Source organism: Phoenix dactylifera, unplaced genomic scaffold (assembly GCF_009389715.1).
Source record: "Phoenix dactylifera cultivar Barhee BC4 unplaced genomic scaffold, palm_55x_up_171113_PBpolish2nd_filt_p 000434F, whole genome shotgun sequence".
Lineage (NCBI taxonomy): Eukaryota > Viridiplantae > Streptophyta > Magnoliopsida > Arecales > Arecaceae > Phoenix > Phoenix dactylifera.
The window spans coordinates 337574-358390 of record NW_024067870.1 but is presented as its reverse complement, the minus strand read 5'-3'; the positions used below and the strand labels follow the sequence as shown (position 1 = coordinate 358390).

Below are 20817 nucleotides of genomic sequence, written 5' to 3'. Positions count from 1 at the left end.
ATGTGTTCTTGCACGAGTTCGGGGAATTAGGGCGCTGAAGGGCACTCATGAATAGGGTGGGATGGGCTAGAATAGATAGTACACACTTGTGCTTGGCAAGAGTTCATGTAATGCCCATCTATTATCAGTGGGTCAATCTTATGAGATAATGCATCTACCTTGCTAGACAGGTCCATAGAATAACTTATTTCACAAATAGTCCCTTTTCTTTGAGAATTCGGGGGTGCTTGACGAGAACAAGAAGCATGGTGGAGGGAGTTTTCATTAAGATTTTCAAATAATTGCCATGCTTCATGCTCATTTTGAAGCATGAATGTCCCCCCGCATGCGGCATCAATCATCTGACGGTTTCGTTCAGTCAATCCGTCATAAAAACATTGCACTAGCTGCCATTTAGGTATTTGATGATGTGGGCATTTATGGATTAGGTCCCGAAATCTCTCCCAAGTTTCATGAAATTCTTCTCCCTCAGTTTGGGAGAAGCTTGTGATGGCACGTCTAAACTGGTTCGTTCTTCCAATGGGAAAAGTATTTTTTAAGAATTCTTGTTGCATTTGATCCCAAGAACGAATCGAGTTGGCTTCTAAAGAATTCAGCCATTGTTTGGCTCTATCTTTAAGGGAGAAGGGGAATAATCTAAGCTTTAGAGCATCATCAGTAAAGTTCTGAATCTTGACAGTGGTGCAAATCTCAAGGAATTCATCTAGATGTTTATATGGGTCTTCATTGGTGAGCCCATAAAAAGATGGGAGCATTTGGATCACATTAGATTTTATTTCATATTGTACAGCTGCTACTTCAGGTAATCGAATGCAAGATGGGGAAGTGTAAATGGTGGGAGTAAAGTACTCCCTCAGGAGTTTGGGTTGTTCTTCAGCCATCTCAGGAGGTGGGGATGATTCTATTATTCTGATCTTAGCTCGAATATTTTTAAGGATCCGTTCTATTTCAGGGTCAAAAGGTAATAGGTCACGTACTCTAGAACGACTCCCTTGCATACACTAGTACTTGATCAGTCAAGCATGCAAAAAAAGATAAACACATCAATCCTTGTTTTGTCCTAAAATCACTAGACAGCTCCTAACTGGTTTGAAGAGGGCACCTAAGCCTCCAATCCGGTCTAATGAACCGAGTTGACCACGTAAGCTCCCAGGTAAGTGGAGGGGTCACGATGCATTCGCAAAGTTCCCACTTAAAACCCACTTGCCTCGAACAGATGAACTGTCTCCCTTATAGGGACAAAGCTTGCCTAGACATCAACTAAGCCACAGAGCGAAATTGGTGCAACCTTCGGTGATCTTCGTCCTATTGAGCTCGAATGTCCCTAGGAGCCAATGTCTAATTGATTTTAATTAAAGTGACACTATATGAGATTGAGTTCACCTAAGTTGGGCAAGAGTCCGGTGATGAAATTCGGCTCTTATCTTGTTGGGGTGATTGCTCTTACTATGTGCGGATTAATTTGTGTATGTATATCAAGCATGCATTCACAATTTTGCTGAAATTAAAATCAAACAATCACCACAAAATTTCAAGCTAATAATTAATTTAAATAAGAAAGGTTTAGAGGTTACCAAAGGGAATTTTTTCAGCAATTTAAAATTTTTTAAGCAAACCTCTAAAGCATTCCTTTTTGATAGCCCAGATCTCCTCTTCGATTCCTGATCAAATAAGACCAAAAGAAAAATTAAAAAAAAAAGTAGAAGAGAAAAAGGAGATAAAAAAAGTAACAATAATAGAAAATAATTTTTTTATTTTATTTAGATACATATATATTTTTTGAAAGTTTTTTTTAATTAATTAAATTTTTTTATTTTAATGATAGGAAAAATAACTATGCTAGCAATCCCCGAGCAACGGCGCCAAAAATTGATCGGTTCTTTCAATTTCAAAAATAAACCACGCAATAACACGTATCCTGTAGGATAGTAATTACGGGTGTCGGTCCACAGGGATTGGAGACAAGTTATTTTTTCTAATTAAATAATTACTTCAAAAGGGATAAGCTAGAGTAAATGATAAAAACTAAGAATTAATATGAGTGTAGTAGTATGAATTATCTATGGAGAAAGGTGTTTTAGGGCTAGATTCCACCGATAGATTTATATCCGTGACGATAAGCACGAATCATCTAAGTCTAGCACAAACCATCTACTCTAATGATAAGCATGACCTGTCTAACCTAGCATGATGCATCTGATCATTAAATCATTAAACATGAAATCGATGTCACATGAATATCTCCTCCAAACCACAGGTGTTGGATTCGATGAAATAGATCAATCTATGTAAAATATCTTATGCAAGATAAATGATTCACATAAATTGGATAAATCATAAGATCAATTGATAAATTCTTCATCATGCAATCATCTTACAATACAAACTCAAATCAATAAAAATGAAACGAATACTCCTCTATGGCTTCATCAAAACCCTAAACTGAGGCTTAGCTGCTCATGGTGCTCGTCATCTCCATTGGTATGCTGAAGAACTCCTTTGCCATCCGTCTCAAACCCTCTCTTGGTTTTTTATTCTCTTTTCCTTCTTTTTTTTATTTCTTTCTCTTCACCGAAACAGAGCAAGCTCTGTTCTAGAACTGAGCTCTCCCCCCTCTCTCCTTCACCGAATGCCTCAGCCTCCTCCTTTTATAGCCGTCCGGCGCACGTGGAGAGAGGGAAGAAGGGATCACAGCGGCTGATTTCGGGGCGTGGTGCCGGGATGCAGATCGCGGGAGAGGAGGAAGAGGGGCCGCGGGATCTGGTCGGTGATGGCGGAGAGAGGTGCCGACTGATGAAGTGGCGGAGGATCTGGTCGCTCCGGATGTGCCACGGGTGGAAGACGGGGCGACGATGCTGGGATTTCGACGCGGCTGGGTCGCTGATCTTGGAGGAGAAGATGCCACACGCGGTTGATGGCGGAGGACCCGGGGACGACGACGACGTTGGGGCGTTCGGCTGGGACGAGCTCCTTTGATCGCGCGGGGGAGGATTGCATCGCGGGAGAGGAGGAAGAGGCGCCGCGGGATCTGGTCGGTGATGGCGGAGAGAGGTGGCCGACTGCGGAAGGAAGAAGATAAACAGTGGATTCCCATTTTTTTTATTATTTATTTATTTATTTATTTATTATGTATTATTTATTTTTTCTCTAACATTGTTCACATGAACAGTGTTTTCACGAACACTGTTCATATGAACAGTGTTTTCCGCATTTTGGTTTTTTTTTTTAACACTGTTCATATGAACAGTGTTTTAACTGGACACTGTTCATATGAACAGTGAATCATGAATATTTAGTTATTATTATTATTATAAATTTTATATGAAGGCAGGTAATGAATTGGTTGGAAATTGGCTTTGGATTTGCGGTGGGTCATGATCGTTGAGTTGCTTGAACTTCGTTTTCGAGCCCAATGTCTTCCAAATTTAATTATTGCTAAACTGCTTCAGATCGAACTCGACCAGTTAAGACTAGAAACAAGACCATGACTTAATAAAAAGGGTTAATCAAACATTTTCCTTAGCAAATTTAATTATAACTTTTTATCGAGCCAGGACCAAAACCTATTTAATTCTAACCTTAACTTCATCAGGTTACCCAACCGAATCAACACAATCTCTTCCTTATATGTTTTTTTTCTGTAGTTTTCATGAAAGATCGTAACCAAAAACATATTTCAAATTTATTTCAATGATTATTCAATTTTCTGGTAAAATATGTATTTATTAGTTTAAGAACATTGATAAGTGCTATGGAAAGATAACTAAATTATGAATTATTAAGCACTTATCAGAAGTTGGAAAACACTTAATGCATAGATGGAGTAACTCTCTTGATGTCTACTGATGAGAGCACAAAAGTGCGATCTACATACCACTTAAATTAGTATTATTGCTAACAAGACAATGATAATATGGCTGATTTAATATTATATTTTTGTTGGCATAGGTTATCGTAAATTAGAGTTTAAATACGCATTTTGTATAGTTTGGGATAAGGGATGGCTCCAAGCCTGATGATGTTAGGAGCGTAATTGAACCTGGTCAAGCACACTTGCACCGAAGCTACACAAACCTACATGCCACAGCTTCTTGAGCACATTGGGGATCAAAATAAAGAAAGATCACGTGTAATTGGGGAATTATTCCGAGTATTGGCTGGCTATCCCATGCTTCATCTTCAGCTGTCCAAGCCCCCAATCCAGCCATCTGCAGTCAGCTTCCTGATTCCAAATCAAGGACTTCCCAGATTGAGCATTCCCTTTCCCAGCCGTCCACGACCCTCTCGCAATGCATGCCAAAGATCCCGCGGCAGGCTTCTTCGTCGACAATCTCGTGCGATCCCATGCGTCCGTCCGCTCCTCCCAAGTCTCATCCGTCCGCATCCAAGCTTCCACGTCCAGCTCTCACGATTTCCTTCCCCATCCAGCACGTCTCACAATCCTCAGCGTCCGCGTCCGGGTATCTCGCAGCTGGCTAGGATGCTCCTCACGAACGCACTCCTCGTCCGCTCATCCCGTTCGCCTTACGAGCCACAGCCTCATCCAGCCGTCCGCCTCTTCCGCATCTTCCAGGCGCCAGCAGTCCAATCACCCCACGATCAGCCTTCCTCCCAGCCGAGATTAGCATCTCCTTCTTCTGCGATGGAACAGCAGCGGATTCCGGACTCGCGATCGTCCTAGCATCTCGTTCTTCAGCCAAACCAGCGCATCAACCGAATTCCAGCGTCCCGAGCTCGCGATCCAGCCGTCCGTGGCGATTCTCCCGCGTCCAATTCCCTGCAATCGTCCGTTTCCGCACCTCAGACTTCTTCCGCGATCCCAGCATCCGCAATCCATTCCCGTCCGCGTCTCAGCTTCATTTCAGCCATCCAAGCGTCTTCATCCGGGGCATCAGAATCCTATCCTTCCGTCTCCATCGCATGCGAGAAGGGGAATCAAAGGCCAGCTTGATATCTCTCGCTCGGCTGGGAAGAGGGGGAGGATATCCCTCATTCGGAAGGAAACAGAGTATCAGCCATTAGAAAAGAAAAAAAAACAGAGAAGGGTACTCTATTTTTGGCCAAAGAAAGAAAAAAAATGGAAGGGGGACTAATGTGTAAAATGAGTGGTTGATTCCTTAGGTGAAGGGTGATGGAGAAACCTTTGATGTATTGCTTTCTTTGAAGTAAATTCTGAACCTTTGCTCTTATGATTATATTTTTGATGTGTTATGGGCTCTTGCATAACTATTTCATAGATAGATTTTTAATGGTTTATGTTTATTGGCACATGGACTGCTTAGTATTTGATTTGTCGTTGATGTAATAGGCACGATGAATGCTTAGAAATAGAGTTCATATGTTCATAAAATATATTCCATGTTTGATCTATTCTACTTTTACATCCTTAATCAAGAATCGCAGGATTTATTCTTGAATGCAATATTATCAAAGGGGATTCCGGATCCCTAACCATTTCTATTTGATTGAACTTTGTTTATTAATCTATTATTCTCTGCTTTTAATTTCTAAAAATCAACTGAAAAATTACATCTAAAAATTACGCTAATAATCCATAGAACGTTCCTTGAGGATTCGACCTCGGACTTCCGAGATTTTACTACTTGTACGATTCTCCTATACTTGGGAGATTAGTTTCGCGAAAAACATTTTTGCGAACGCGTCATCTACTACTGTTCACTCTGGCTATTTAAGCAGTTCCCTTTGAAAAATAGCCGTTAGATACTGATTTATGGCCGTTCTGCACAGTCTGCACTTCCTAACAATGTATCCGTTGGGTCGGAGTCGACTCGCTCGATCTGGAGTCGACTCGGCTGTTGCTGGAGTCGACTCATACTTTACTGGAGACGACTCGCCCACTGTTCAGGATTTGAATTAAAGTGTTGTCTCGCCCTGGAGTCAACTCGAACCAAACCTAGAGTCGACTCGCCAATATCCGGAGATGACTCGGCACTTTTGGAGACGGCTCGTTCTCAGGATTTCAGAGATCTATTTTTCTGCATTTCTCTCTCGAGTCGACTCGGATCATCTTGGAGTCGACTCGGCTCTCAGAGCTCGAAAATTGATCCTCTGTCTTTTGAGTTGAACTGTCTCGGAGTCGACTCGGATTATCTTGGAGTCGACTCGGCTCTCAAAGCCCGAAAACTGATCCTCCATCTTTTGAGTTGAACTGCCTCGGAGTCGACTCGCACTTTGTTGGGGTCGATTCGGCTGACTTGGAGTCGACTCTCGTATTCTCGGAGTCGACTCATTCACAGAGTCACTTTGTTGGTTTTCTGCCTTTCAATCTGCTTTCCTCTGAGAGTCGACTCTTGCATATTTAGGAGTCGACTCGCCAAACCGTTGGAGTCGACTCGCATCCTTCTGAAGTCGACTCGGTACAGGATCTTGAAAACACTTCTCTGTCCTTCTGTCTGTTTTCCTTGGAGTTGACTCGGAACCGTCAGGAGTCGACTCGGCAAGCATCGAGTCGACTCGAAATCGTCGGAGTCGACTTGGTGATAGGTCTGAAATTCATCTTTCTGTCTTTCTGTCTGTTCTCAGTCGGAGTGGACTCGTAGTGTACCGGAGTCGACTCGAGCTTATGCCAGAACCTCTGAAACACTTAGAGTCGACTTGCAATCTTCCAGAGTCGACTCGAGCTTCAGACTTTGGCTTAATTGAGTTCAATACTTAGCCAAATGACTTTGAACAAAATCTCGATGCACTTAAATATAAATTTACATATATTTGTCTGAAAATACTAGATTGAATTCATTAGTATAACATGAAATATACTCAAATGCTTTGAGCTCATCAAATCAAATAGGGGTATAATCAATCACTCCACAAAGTCTTAAGTTTCTGTTTGAAAGACTTGAGTCAACTTTTAAGCAAAAAGGACAAGTTTAATTTGATTCTGATAAGTTTTATTCAAGGAACACAGTCAAAGAGTCGACCTCCGCAAAACATAAGTCGACCCTTGTGTAGTTTAAAGTAATAGAAAGTTTTTCATCGCCTGGAAAAAGCTTGAAGAGTCGACCCTTGTTCAAAATGAGTCGACCTCTGTGTTGGGATATGTGGAGGACCATTGGTGATGAAGAGAATTGAAGGAGAATCAATTCTACATAATTCTGTCTGGCGGACTGTCGAGTCGACTCGGAACAGTCGAGTCGACTCGGAAACAGTCGAGTCGACTCGGGAACAGTCGAGTCGACCCGGGAGGAGAAAGGCCAAAAGACCGAGAAAACCATGTTACTGTCTCGACTGTCAGAGTCGACTCGAGCTACAGTTGAGTCGACTCGAAGCATCATCGAGTCGACTCGAGCTACAGTCGAGTCGACTCTAGATCGTGCCAGTTTTGTCCAGACGTGCCAGAGTCGACTCGAACCACAGCCGAGTCGACTCGGGCTCGCGAAAAATCGTACGGACGATTTTCTTTTGGTATTTTTGGTGGCGTTTCGACGGCTATGATCATCTGAAAGGTCTTGAGACTATATATAGGACTCATGAGAGCCCTAGGAGGTGAGATATTCAAGGATATTTTTGAGAGAGACTCTTGTTTGTGCGGCTAGGGTTCTAGAGAAAAGAGGATTGGGATCCTACTTCTTGTGCAAAGGGAATTTCGGTGTCAATCTCTTGTAGAGCGATCGCGTGTGATCGTTCGGGTGTGTGCTATTTCTGTAATCTGTTCATCCTAATTGAGATTTGGAGCGATGGAGGACGTAGGCTACTTGTAGCGAACCTCGTTACATCTTTGTGTTTGCTTTGCTATTTTCTTCCTATTTCTTCTTCTTTTGGTTTGATAATCCGCTGCGGTGCTCAAGTGTTTTACCCTATTGATACCACGGGGTAATCTTTTGCCCTTCGTAGCGGAAAGCGAAGCGGTGATCCTTAAGTCCGATGTCGAGGGAGCGAGAGAGTGCTTATCCGTTTGCTTCTCTCTTTGCTTGTCCGACGTTGGTGGTTGTACCGGTGTGAGTGGGTTCCAGTGCGGGTCGCTGCCAACAAGTGGTATCAGAGCTATTGGTATTCTGCAATGGCGGATGAAGAAAAGTTGCGAATTGAGAAGTTCAATGGCACGAACTTCGGATTTTGGAAGATGCAAATAGAGGATTATCTTTACCAGAAGGATCTCTATTTACCTCTTGGAGGTAGAGCGAAGAAACCAGAGAAGATGTCCGATGAAGACTGGGAGGTCCTCGATCGGAAGACGCTCGGCACCATTAGATTGTCACTTGCATCCCAAGTGGCATTCAACATCAAAAAACGAGAAGACGACGATGGAGTTGATGGCAACATTGTCCGCGGATGTACGAGAAACCCTCAGCATCAAACAAGGTATTTCTCATGAAGAGGTTGTTTAATCTTCGTATGAAAAATGGCGGCAAGCGTAGCAGAATACTTCAACGAGTTCAACGGACTCACGGCCCAGTTGGAGTCAGTGGAGATTAGTTTTGACGATGAGATTCGGGCATTGCTAATCCTCTCCGGACTGCCTTGATAGCTGGGAGGGCCTGGTGATGGCGGTGAGCAACTCTTCGGCGACAGGAAAGTTGATCTTTGATGACGTTGTGGGAGTGCTTCTGAGTGAAGAAGCGAGAAGGAATCTTCTGGAGCTACGGAGTCGTCTGGAAGTGCACTAAACATCTCTAACCGGGGAAGACAAAAGAAGGACGGTCGATTTTGAAGCGACTCGAAGTCGAGATCCAGCAGGTCTCGAGCACCTCAGAATACAGGGAGCGAAGTGCTGGAACTGCGGGAAGATGGGCACTTTAGGAGGGACTGCAAATCTCCTAAAGGGAAGCAAGGCGACCACACCGAAGGAGTCAGCAAGGATCTGGCAATCTTGCTGAAAACGGTGACATGGATGCCCTCGTTCTATCTTTATCTACCGATGACGAGTCTTGGGTGAAGACTCAGGCGCGTCTTTCCATGCTACATCCCAACGGAAGCTTCTTGGAGATATGAGAAGGGAAACTTCGGCAAAGTCTACTTAGGGGATGGAGAGCCTTCACCATACAAGGAAGGGGGAAGCGCGGAAGTGAAGTTGATTTCTGGGATCTTCACTTGAGCTTGAGGAGTACGGCACGTGCCTCAACTGCAGAGGAATCGTGATTTTCTGTTGGACAATTGGCGAGCCAGGGGTACAAGGACTATTTTCACAGCTGATCAGTAAAAAGATATCCAGGGGTTCGCTTGATGGTGGCTAGTGGCAAGAAGGTTGGGACACTTTATATCGCCAACGGCACGAAAAACTCTATTGGAGTTGCTGCAGCAGATGTGGGATGCCAAGTTATGGCATTGCAGACTGGGCACATGAGTTATTCAGGGACTGGAGGTGATGTACCAGTTGGAAAAGCTGTAGGGTATCAGGGAGTGTTGAGATGGACTTCTGTGAGGATTGTATTCTCGAAAAGCAGAAGCGTGTTTCATTCAACAAAGAAGGTAATACCTCGAAAGCAAGAAAAGCTAGATCTCGTGCACACGGATGTGTGGGGGCCTGCACCCGGTTTTCTTCCATTGGTGGATCTCAGTACTATGTTACTTTTATTGATGATGCTACCAGAAAGCTTTGGGTGTTCTTCTTGAAGCACAAGTCAGAGGTATTTGGGGTCTTCAGGAGATGGCAGGCAATGGTAGAACTCCGACGATCAGGAAGGGAGGGTTAAAATGCCTGAGATCAGACAACGGTGGTGAGTATTGTAGCAGAGAGTTTGAGGACTACTGTGCAGAGGCTGGGATCGTCACAGAGGACATTCCAGGGACACCACAACAAAATGGAGTTGCTGAAAGATGAACAGAACAATTAATGAGCGTGCCAGGAGTATGAGGATACATGCTGGATTGCCACAGCAGTTTTGGGCAGAAGCAGTTAACACTGCTGCCTACTGATCACAGAGGGCCATCAAAAAACTTGAATTTGGAATTTCTAGGAAGCATGGACAGCGAAAGATTGATTGGCGCACTTACGAGTATTCGTTGTACCAGTTATGTCCATGTTGATTCCAATCAAAGAAGCAAATTAGACGCCAAATCAAAGAAGTGCATTTTCGTTGGAATACGGAGTCAACAGTTTGGGTATCGTTTTTGGGATCCCGAACACAGAAGATCATTCGTATAATGATTGTATTAATGAGAAAATCCAGCAGAGCATGAATCAGAAACAAAACCTGTTAGCCGTGTTTGTGGATCCTGAAGAAGTCTACAAATCTTCAAAGACTCAGTCAGAGCAAAACCTGAAGTATTGCACCCTCTCCACAACTAAGAAGTCCACTCGTATACTCATGGAAGCCTCCTCAAAAGATATGGACTCTTATTATTGCTGCTCACAATAATGCGAACCTGAATGCTTCACGGAGCATTGGAGGTTGACCAGGAAGGAGTGGAGTTGGCCATGGATTATGAGATGGAGTCATTGGAGGCAGATCAAACGTGGATTTGGATCTGCCCAAGGGGAAGAAGCACTGTCAAACTGAAATGATCCTAGGTTCTTCGTGTAAGCATGCGGAATTTTTTTTTTTTAAAACCATGGCTGAACCTGATCGGGTTGCCTACGTACCCCTTCATAAGGGGATCAAGCCATACGTAGTTCTTTTTAAGTTTTAAAACGCAGCGGAAAAATCGAATCAAACAATTTAATTCATGCATGCTTACAAGATCAAATCTAGAAATCAGCACCTTAAGAACACATAGGATTATGCCGGAATCGTTTAAACAATTATGCTAAAACTTTCATGCATGATTAACTATCAGATCTGAAACTTAAGAACTCTATTCCGATTAATCTCCGAATATCCATTGAATGGATTCTGGAGATCTCCGTGAGGAGCCCCAAAAGAGGGTAAAACCTGGGAATCAGACCTAGATCTTGACACCATAATAAAAGATTAATGTAGGATTAATACCTTTTATGATGGATGAAACTTTGGATCTGATCCTCGACTTCGCAGCCACGCACACGAATGGCCTCTACGAGAAGTCCACGCGAAGTTCCTGAAGAGATCCAATCCTGCGGAAGTGCTAGCTTGCGCAGAATTTCTTGAGGCTGAAATTTGATCTTCCAAACACTATCAACTTTTGATCCGCCTTCTTGGAAGAACTTGGAGGAAAGGTTTAAAGGATTGAAGAGGACTTAGATCTGATCTAAAGACTCTTATCAGGGACCCCTAACACTAATGGCGCGATGGACTTAGAGGAGGAAGAAGTCAGCTAGATTGAATGCAGAATTTTTCCATGCATGAACTAGGGTTCCTCTCTTTTCTTTTCCCTTTTTTCTTCTTCTTTTTCTCTCTTTTTCCTTGAATTCGACCACCAGATGATGGAGGTCCTTTTAATGTTGCTCTCCTACCTAACTTCATGCCAACCATCCCATATTTGTGGAGGATTTTGTGGGTTTGAATTTTGAATTCAAAATTCAAGTTCATGTGCCATTACATGATGAAGCTTGATCTAATCTAAACCATTCATCATGTTGCCACTTCCCTCTTTCAATTTCGAAATTCCCATGCCCCTAATCAGATTAGAGGTCACGTGGTGATTTTGTGGTGATTAAATTCGAAATTCAACCTTAATTAGAAGTGAGATAAAGATAAGGATGGCATATGTCATGAAGAGAGAGAATTTGATCTTATCCAATTCTTTTCATGAATTTATCTCTCCATTTCGACCCATCTAATGATGAAAGAGGTCCCTGATGTTGCCAAGTGTCCCATGGCACCATTAAATAAATTAAATTAATTTTTAATCATATTAAAAATCAATTTATGGCGCCATGCATGGATATGTGACAAGTGGATTTCAAGATCCGAATAGTTTCAGATCAAACCCATTTAATTTAATTAAATCCTAACAATTAGAATGATTCAATTACCATGGGTTGAACCTAATCCAATTAGGTCAATCCCTAATTAAGCACAAATTTAATCTAATTTAATTTGGTCAACCTAAGTCCTCTTGATTCAGACCTAATCCAATCAGGTCAAAAACCCTGATTGAGCCCAGAATTGAATCTAATTCAATTTGGCTCATCCTTAGTCTAATTACTCAATCCAATTGAGTTCATTAGCAATCTAATTACTAATTAATCCTCCGATAATTACTTTAATTATTTTATAAGATAATTTGCCAATCGAATTGACCAAATTACCCCTGAATGATTCTTAATCATTCATCAGCCTTCTTGATCAATCAGGAATCTTCTATGCGTGTGACCTCATAGGTTCGAACCTAAGCCGGTAGTATAGGAACGACTTCCTACACTAATCGATGTGACCATCTAGCAATGGTACCCGACGTCCGAATAGGCCGAATATATGCGAAGCAAATATTCTGGAACCCTGAACTATGGTTACTGTATAATTCAATCCCTTTGACTCTTAATGCCAGGATGACTTAGAGCTCACTGTCAACCCTATAATTAGTACATCCATTATGTGATTAACTTTAGATATCCCGTGACTCCTCACTGAGATTACCCTGGCCAAGGTTTTGCTAAATTATCACAAGACATTATCTCCTGTTTGCAGGAGGGTCAATTCCATCTTGACTCACAACTGACTACGCAAGTACTTGACTGCACCCAGTGACCTTCCGTCACTGAATTAGAAATTCAGGTAGTCCGGTACCAAAGTACAGTGAGTTGCTTGCTAGTCACAGGTTGCGGTCTCAGGTCAGAGGGCCAAACTTATACCAATCCACTCAATATCTCTCGACAGTAAGCATTCCGGAATGGTCACGTTCAGTGAAATGTACTCCTACACTTCACCTGTATGGCATACCAGTGTCTCCACACTCCTTGGTTAAGAGGACAACCAACGTATATGTCACACAACGACCTAATCTCGATAATGTTGTCGTCCTAGTAACAACATATCATTTGGTCGCGAACAAGTTTAAGGACTCAAAGATAAATCCTCCTTTATCATAACATAAGTCCTAAGGACTTCATCATATAAGAGTTCATTTGAAGATGAAATGATGAATAATGCCAAATAATACTTTATTAATTTGTCAATTTATTTACAATATTCAATCATCAATATGCTGACATTACATTTAGATACAATTCCCAACAACTCCCACTAGCCTAAAGCCAATCGCACAGTATCTAATACCCATCTCGACTTGTGTTCGTAACTCTTTGATGCCGAGACTTGTAAATGGGTCAGCCAGATTTCTTTGTGTCAATCTTCTGAATCAATATCACCTCTTCTATAATCTCTCGAACCAGTGATAGCGTCGCGAAATGCTTGGTCCGCTGATGTGCTTTAGTCCTTTGCCTAAGCTATGCTCCAGTTATCACAAAATATAGGAACTGACCATCAATGGAAGTCCACTCCCAGCTCGTATGAACTTGCGCAACCATACGGCTTCCTGCTGCATCAGATGCTGCAATGTATTCTGGCTTCACATGTAGAATCTGCCACTGTATGCTCTTGAACTCTTCCAGCAGATGGCCCCACCCTTAAGATGAAGATATATCCCGACACGCTCTTGCTATCATCTATCTGACTGAAAACTTGAATCATATATCCCTCAAGTTTAAGTCAAATCACCGTAACAAGCCACTGATCTTAGTATTTCTCAAATACTAAGATGGTTGACAACCTTCCAGTGTGCTACCTGATCAGACTGGTATCTACTCACTATCCTAGTGAGTATCCACTCTGGTCTAGTACAGTCATGCATACATTATAGATCCCACTGCCGAAGCATATGAATTCTATCCATAGTCTCTCTTCTTGAGAGTTCGACAATCCCTTTAGAGAGGTTAATTCCATGGCCCATTGGAATAGCCTTTCTTGAATTAATCATACTGAACCTTTCAGTAAGTATCAATGTATTGATGGATAATCCAAGCAATCTCTAGATCTATCTCTATAATCTCATCCCTAGATGTAAATGCTTCTCCCAAATCCTTCATGGCAAATTGAGATGATAGCCAAACCTTATTCCTTGTAATGTAGAATTCATTCCCGATTAAAAGAATGTCATCCACATACAAACAAAATATAATAACTGAACCATTTGCCCATTTATAAATGCCAAGGATCCTCTTCATTCTTAATGAAGCCATATATTGATCACCTATCAAATCGTATGTCCAACTCCTGAAGCTTGCTTTAATCCATAAATGATTTTGAAGCTTGCACACCTTAGACTCATCGCAATATAAAAACCTTCAGGTTGCATCATATACACCTCTTCTAAATCTCCATTTAGAAAACGGTTTAACATCCATCTGCCAATTCATAATCTAAGTGTGCTCTATCGCAAGCATAATCCGAATGGATTTGAGCATTGCCACGGGAGAAAACGTCTCGTCATAGTCAATACCATAACGTTGACGATATCCCTTGCAACCAACGGCTTATAGGTCTCTACTTTCCTCTGCGCCCCGTTTCTTTGAAATCCACTTACACCCTATGGTTTAATCCCTTCGGTGGTCAACTAATGTCCATACATCATTGACCTTCATGGATTCCATTTCGGATTGCATGGCTCCAACCATGCATCAGATCATCCTCTGCATACATCCATATAGTATCGATCCTCAGTTTTCATCAAGTTCACAGGATCCCCATCCTGGACCAAGAAACCGTAGTATCTGTCCGCTACGTGTACTTCTACCTGATCGCCTTAATGTGCATCTAAATGTTCTGGATCTATCTAATCAAATCTGACTCAACTATTCATAGATGGTGTCGGATCTTCTACTGTTAACTTCCCTAACTCAACATTAGACTTTTATTCCTTCACTAAGAAATTCTTTCCTAAGAAAACAGCTCTATGCTTACGAATAACTTTGTTCTTCAGCAAAGTAGAAGTAATATCCTTTAGTTTCTTTAGGATAACCAACAAAGAAACATTTGTCAGACTGGGTTCAAGTTTGTCTGTCTTCAAACGTTTACATATGCTGGACACCCCCAAACCCTAAGTGAGACACATTGGCTTACTCCAGTCCACATCTCATGTGGTGTTTTATTTACAGACTACTTGAACTTATTTAGAATGTAGCAGGCTGACTCAATGCATATCCCCAAAAATATGGGCAGACTTGGCAAACCCCATCATGGATCGAACCATGTCTAACAGAGTTCGATTCTTCTTTCTGATACACCGTTATACTGTGTGTACCAGGAGAGTCCATGGAGAGAATCCCATTCTCTCCTAAATATTCAAAAACTCATTGAAAGTATTCGCCTCCTCGATCTATCGAAGATTTAATACTCTTTCCAGTTTGTTTTCTACTTCATACGATACAATTTAACATTTCAAATGCTTCAGATTTATGTCTCATTAAATAACATAACCATACCTAGAAAGGTCGTCTGTAAACGTAATGAAATATGAATACCACCTTAGCATCTGTGCTTATGGCCCACATACATCAGAATACAAGGTCAATAAATCACTGGCTCTTCACCTTTCCGGTAAAAGTGATTGTCATCTTACAAGAAGACATGACTCACAGTTTCAATATTCACAATCATTAACATTGAGGATTCCCTCTTACTTAACCTGTCATCCTATCTTGTTAATAGACCTAGCCTATGATCCAAAGTAACATCCGTACATTATCTATTCTAGGACGCTTACTTACTGTACATTACATTAACAGGTTGTATAACAATATATGCCATGCTCAATGTCCATTCATTACAGTAACACCATCATAATGATATCACAAAATATTTCTTTATTGAAAATTCATAACCGTTCATGCCAAAAGCCTACGAAAATACATTCAATAAGAATGTAGGACAATATGACAATCACTCAAGACAACTACATGAGAATTGAAAACAAGTTGAGATTTCCTAAACTAGAACTGGAACAGATCTTCCATCTCCAACATTCAGAATCTCTCGCATTTTCAAATCTCTCATTGACCTAAGTCCTTGCAACAAATTCATATATTAAACGACTTCCAGTATCTAATACCCAGCGAATTATCACATATAGAAAATACAAGGTTTATCATATAAATACCTTGATCAGCAACATTGCCCTTTCTCTTGCTAGCCTTTCGGTCAAGTGAGTAAGTACTGAGACAATTCCTCTTCCAATGCCCCTGCTTCTTACAATAGAAGCATTCTGCCTGACTTTGGTCATCCTTAATCCTTTTGGTCTGACTATGCTGAGTTTTTACTTTCTATACCAATATTGAAGTTGGGACCAGTCAACTTGTCATATCCAATAATGAGCGAATGACAAACTGTGCCATTTCTACATAAAAGAAAATTTGCTATTAGTATATGAATTGACTAAACACATAGACTTGGACTTTAGTCTAAAATACTCCCACTATTTTATACAAATTGTACCTCTACCTCCAATTCGAAAAATTACTCCTAATTCTTAGTGGCACTAGAACCCAATAGATCGCATATAGCCCAGTGTGCTCGGCTAACCCATATACACCTATTGGTAGTTCTAAACCAGTTGCTTCACCAAGCAACTTCTAGTGATAATTTGCCCTAGTTCTTCGCAGGCGTTGTGGCGCCTCCACCGAATACCCTAGTCAGTCCAACCATTAAATATAGGTTAAGTCTAATCAACTAATAGACGACCAAGCCCGAGTGTGCTCGGCTCACCTGACCGCCTATTGAAGGTACACTTAACTCATCATATATTGAATGACAATTCCAATGCTTGATAAGTACCAGGCGTGTCGCGCCTCCAATAATTATCAAAACATTGGACCCATTATCACCCAACTTAATGGGAGGCTATGACCTAGTTATCCCCATAACCATTTCATTTTAAGGACCTAATAATTTTAGAGGATTTCATAATTAGGATAGATGAGAAGATCCGGTTAGTCTAATTTCTCCCACTGACTTCACCAAATCAGATTAGACTCAAACCGGTTAAGGAGACACCTAAATCAGTCAAACTGATTTTCCTTATAGGCATGGGCTAACTCGAATCATTAAGTGATCCAATCAAAATGTGATTGACCATGTCGGCCAGGTAAGTGAGATCGGTGGAAGGGATATGCCATTAACTCGGCAAAGACGAATCAGTGCGAGTAGCTCCCAATTAAAAACCACCGGTCAAAACTGCCAAACTTACCTTAGACACCGACTGGTTAATCAATTTCGATTTGATTACTCAAATGACTCGGGCTACACCTCTGAGCCTAAATCAAGTTCCATCTTGGTCTAATCAAAGACATGGACTTGATCCATCTACAACTATTGTAAATTGATCTAGAATTTTCTTGACCTAATCTAGTTACTACTTAATTAGATTTGATCAATTAATTCTATTTGTCCATGTATGATTCTAACCTTAGGTCTAACCCAATCCTAGGAACTTGATTCAAGCTAACCCATATGCCCAAAGAATTATGCAATGTCAATTAATTGAGTTACAATTCTATTTCATAACACTTAATTCTCAATTAAGTTTAGACTTATGAAAGTTTTGATCATTGCATATTTCTTTTTAATTACATATTAATTACAATCTTTCAGTTCTTAAAACATATTTTCAGATCTGAGTTTTTGTAATTAATCACATGTAATCAGATTAAATTCATGTTTAAGTCATTATATTTAATGTTCATGCATCACATATACATAACAACATGAATTAATACAAACAACATACATCTTATGTATTTGTTTTTTCACTTTTATTTTCAGATCTGATTTGTTCATTAAAATCAGAGATCATATGAATCATAAATTTTATTTAGATCTAATCTAAACAATATTATGATTTCAGATTTTATTTATGTTACAAATCTTAACACAAACATGCATCATATGCATTCAAAATTTCAGATCTAGTTAATCATGCATAATCAGCAATTAAATCAATCATAAAAAATACTTTAGATCTAATCTAAGCATGCTCATGATTTCAGATTTAATTACAAGAATTAAAATATAAAAGTTTAAACATGAACCTGGCTCTGATACCACTGAAAGTGAATCCTAGGTTCTTCGGTGTTAAGCATGCGGATTTTTTTTTTTTTTTTAAAACCATGGCTGAACCTGATCGGGTTGCCTACGTACCCCTTCATAAGGGGGATCAAGCCATACGTAGTTCTTTTTAAGTTTTAAAACGCAGCGAAAAAATCGAATCAAACAATTTAATTCATGCATGCTTACAAGATCAAATCTAGAAATCAGCACCTTAAGAACACATAGGATTATGCCGGAATCGTTTAAACAATTATGCTAAAACTTTCATGCATGATTAACTATCAGATATGAAACTTAAGAACTCTATTCCGATTAATCTCCGAATATCCATTGAATGGATTCTGGAGATATCTCCGTGAGGAGCCCCAAAAGAGGGTAAAACCTCGGGGAATCAGACCTAGATCTTGACACCATAATAAAAGATTTAATGTAGGATTAATACCTTTTATGATGGATGAAACTTGTGGATCTGATCCTCGACTTCGCAGCCACGCACACGAATGGCCTCTACGAGAAGTCCACGCGAAGTTCCTGAAGAGATCCAATCCTGCGGAAGTGCTAGCTTGCGCAGAATTCTTGAGGCTGAAATTTGATCTTCCAAACACTATCAACTTTTGATCCGCCTTCTTGGAAGAACTTGGAGGAAAGGTTTAAAGGGATTGAAGAGGACTTAGATCTGATCTAAAGACTCTTATCAGGGACCCTAACACTAATGGCGCGATGGACTTAGAGGAGGAAGAAGTCAGCTAGATTGAATGCAGAATTTTTCCATGCATGAACTAGGATTCCTCTCTTTTCTTTTCCCTTTTTTCTTCTTCTTTTTCTCTTTTTTTTCCTTTAATTCGACCACCAGATGATGGAGGTCCTTTTAATGTTGCTCTCCTACCTAACTTCATGCCAACCATCCCATATTTGTGGAGGATTTTGTGGGGTTTTGAATTTTGAATTCAAAATTCAAGTTCATGTGCCATTACATGATGAAGCTTGATCTAATCTAAACCATTCATCATGTTGCCACTTTCCTCTTTCAATTTCGAAATTCCCATGCCCCTAATCAGATTAGAGGGTCACGTGGTGATTTTGTGGTGATTAAATTCGAAATTCAACCTTAATTAGAAGTGAGATAAAGATAAGGATGGCATATGTCATGAAGAGAGAGAATTTGATCTTATCCAATTCTTTCATGAATTATCTCTCCATTTCGACCCATCTAATGATGAAAGAGGTCCCTGATGTTGCCAAGTGTCCCATGGCACCATTAAATAAATTAAATTAATTTTTAATCATATTAAAAATCAATTTATGGCGCCATGCATGGATATGTGACAAGTGGATTTCAAGATCCGAATAGTTTCAGATCAAACCCATTTAATTTAATTAAATCCTAACAATTAGAATGATTCAATTACATTGGGTTGAACCTAATCCAATTAGGTCAATCCCTAATTAAGCACAAATTTAATCTAATTTAATTTGGTCAACCTAAGTCCTCTTGATTCAGACCTAATCCAATCAGGTCAAAAACCCTGATTGAGCCCAGAATTGAATCTAATTCAATTTGGCTCATCCTTAGTCTAATTACTCAATCCAATTGAGTTCATTAGCAATCTAATTACTAATTAATCCTCCGATAATTACTTTAATTATTTTATAAGATAATTTGCCAATCGAATTGACCAAATTACCCCTGAATGATTCTTAATCATTCATCAGCCTTCTTGATCAATCAGGAATCTTCTATGCGTGTGACCTCATAGGTTCGAACCTAAGCCGGTAGTATAGGAACGACTTCCTACACTAATCGATGTGACCATCTAGCAATGGTACCCGACATCCGAATAGGCCGAATATATGCGAAGCAAATATTCTGGAACCCTGAACTATGGTTACTGTATAATTCAATCCCTTTGACTCTTAATGCCAGGATGACTTAGAGCTCACTGTCAACCCTATAATTAGTACATCCATTATGTGATTAACTTTAGATATCCCGTGACTCCTCACTGAGATTACCCCTGGCCAAGGTTTTGCTAAATTAGTCACAAGACATTATCTCCCTGTTTGCAGGAGGGGTCAATTCCATCTTGACTCACAACTGACTACGCAAGTACTTGACTGCACCCAGTGACCTTCCGTCACTGAATTAGAAATTCAGGTAGTCCCGGTACCAAAGTACAGTGAGTTGCTTGCTAGTCACAGGTTGCGGTCTCAGGTCAGAGGGCCAAACTTATACCCATATCCACTCGGAACATCTCTCGACAGTAGAGCGTTCCGGAATTGGTCACGTTCAGTGAAATGTACTCCTACACTTCACCTGTATGGCATACCAGTGTCTCCACACTCCTTGGTTAAGAGGACAACCAACGTATATGTCACACAACGACCTAATCTCGATAATGTTGTCGTCCTAGTAACAACATATCATTTGGTCGCGAACAAGTTTAAGGACTCAAAGATAAATCCTCCTTTATCATAACATAAGTCCTAAGGACTTCATCATATAAGAGTTCATTTGAAGATGAAATGATGAATAATGCCAAATAATACTTTATTAATTTGTCAATTTATTTACAATATTCAATCATCAATATGCTGACGATTGACATTTAGGATACAATTCCCAACACAAACAAATGGGTTTACAGGCTGAAAAAGCAGAATGGAAGAACGGTACAAGGCCAGGCTGGTTGTAAAAGATTTCAGCAGAAGCAGGTATCGACTTCACGGAGATCTTTTCTCCTGTAGTCAAGATGAGTTCTATCGGGCGGTGCTGAGCATGGTGGCAGTAGAAATCTTCACTTAGGCAGCTTGATGTGAAGACAGCTTTTCTTCACGGAGATCTCAATGAGGAGATATATATGCAGCAAGCCGGAGGGATACATTGCAGCTGGCACGGTAC

The 20817-nt window shown here is 40.6% G+C and overlaps 1 non-coding gene across 1 annotated transcript; it reads left to right on the top strand.

Annotated features, from left to right (window-relative positions):
- The first annotated feature begins 399 nt into the window (after window positions 1-399).
- LOC120106028 lies at window positions 400-505 on the top strand. The gene has a single exon (XR_005508261.1). It is a non-coding gene; the product is annotated as a small nucleolar RNA R71 (small nucleolar RNA).
- Window positions 506-20817: the final 20312 nt, after the last annotated feature.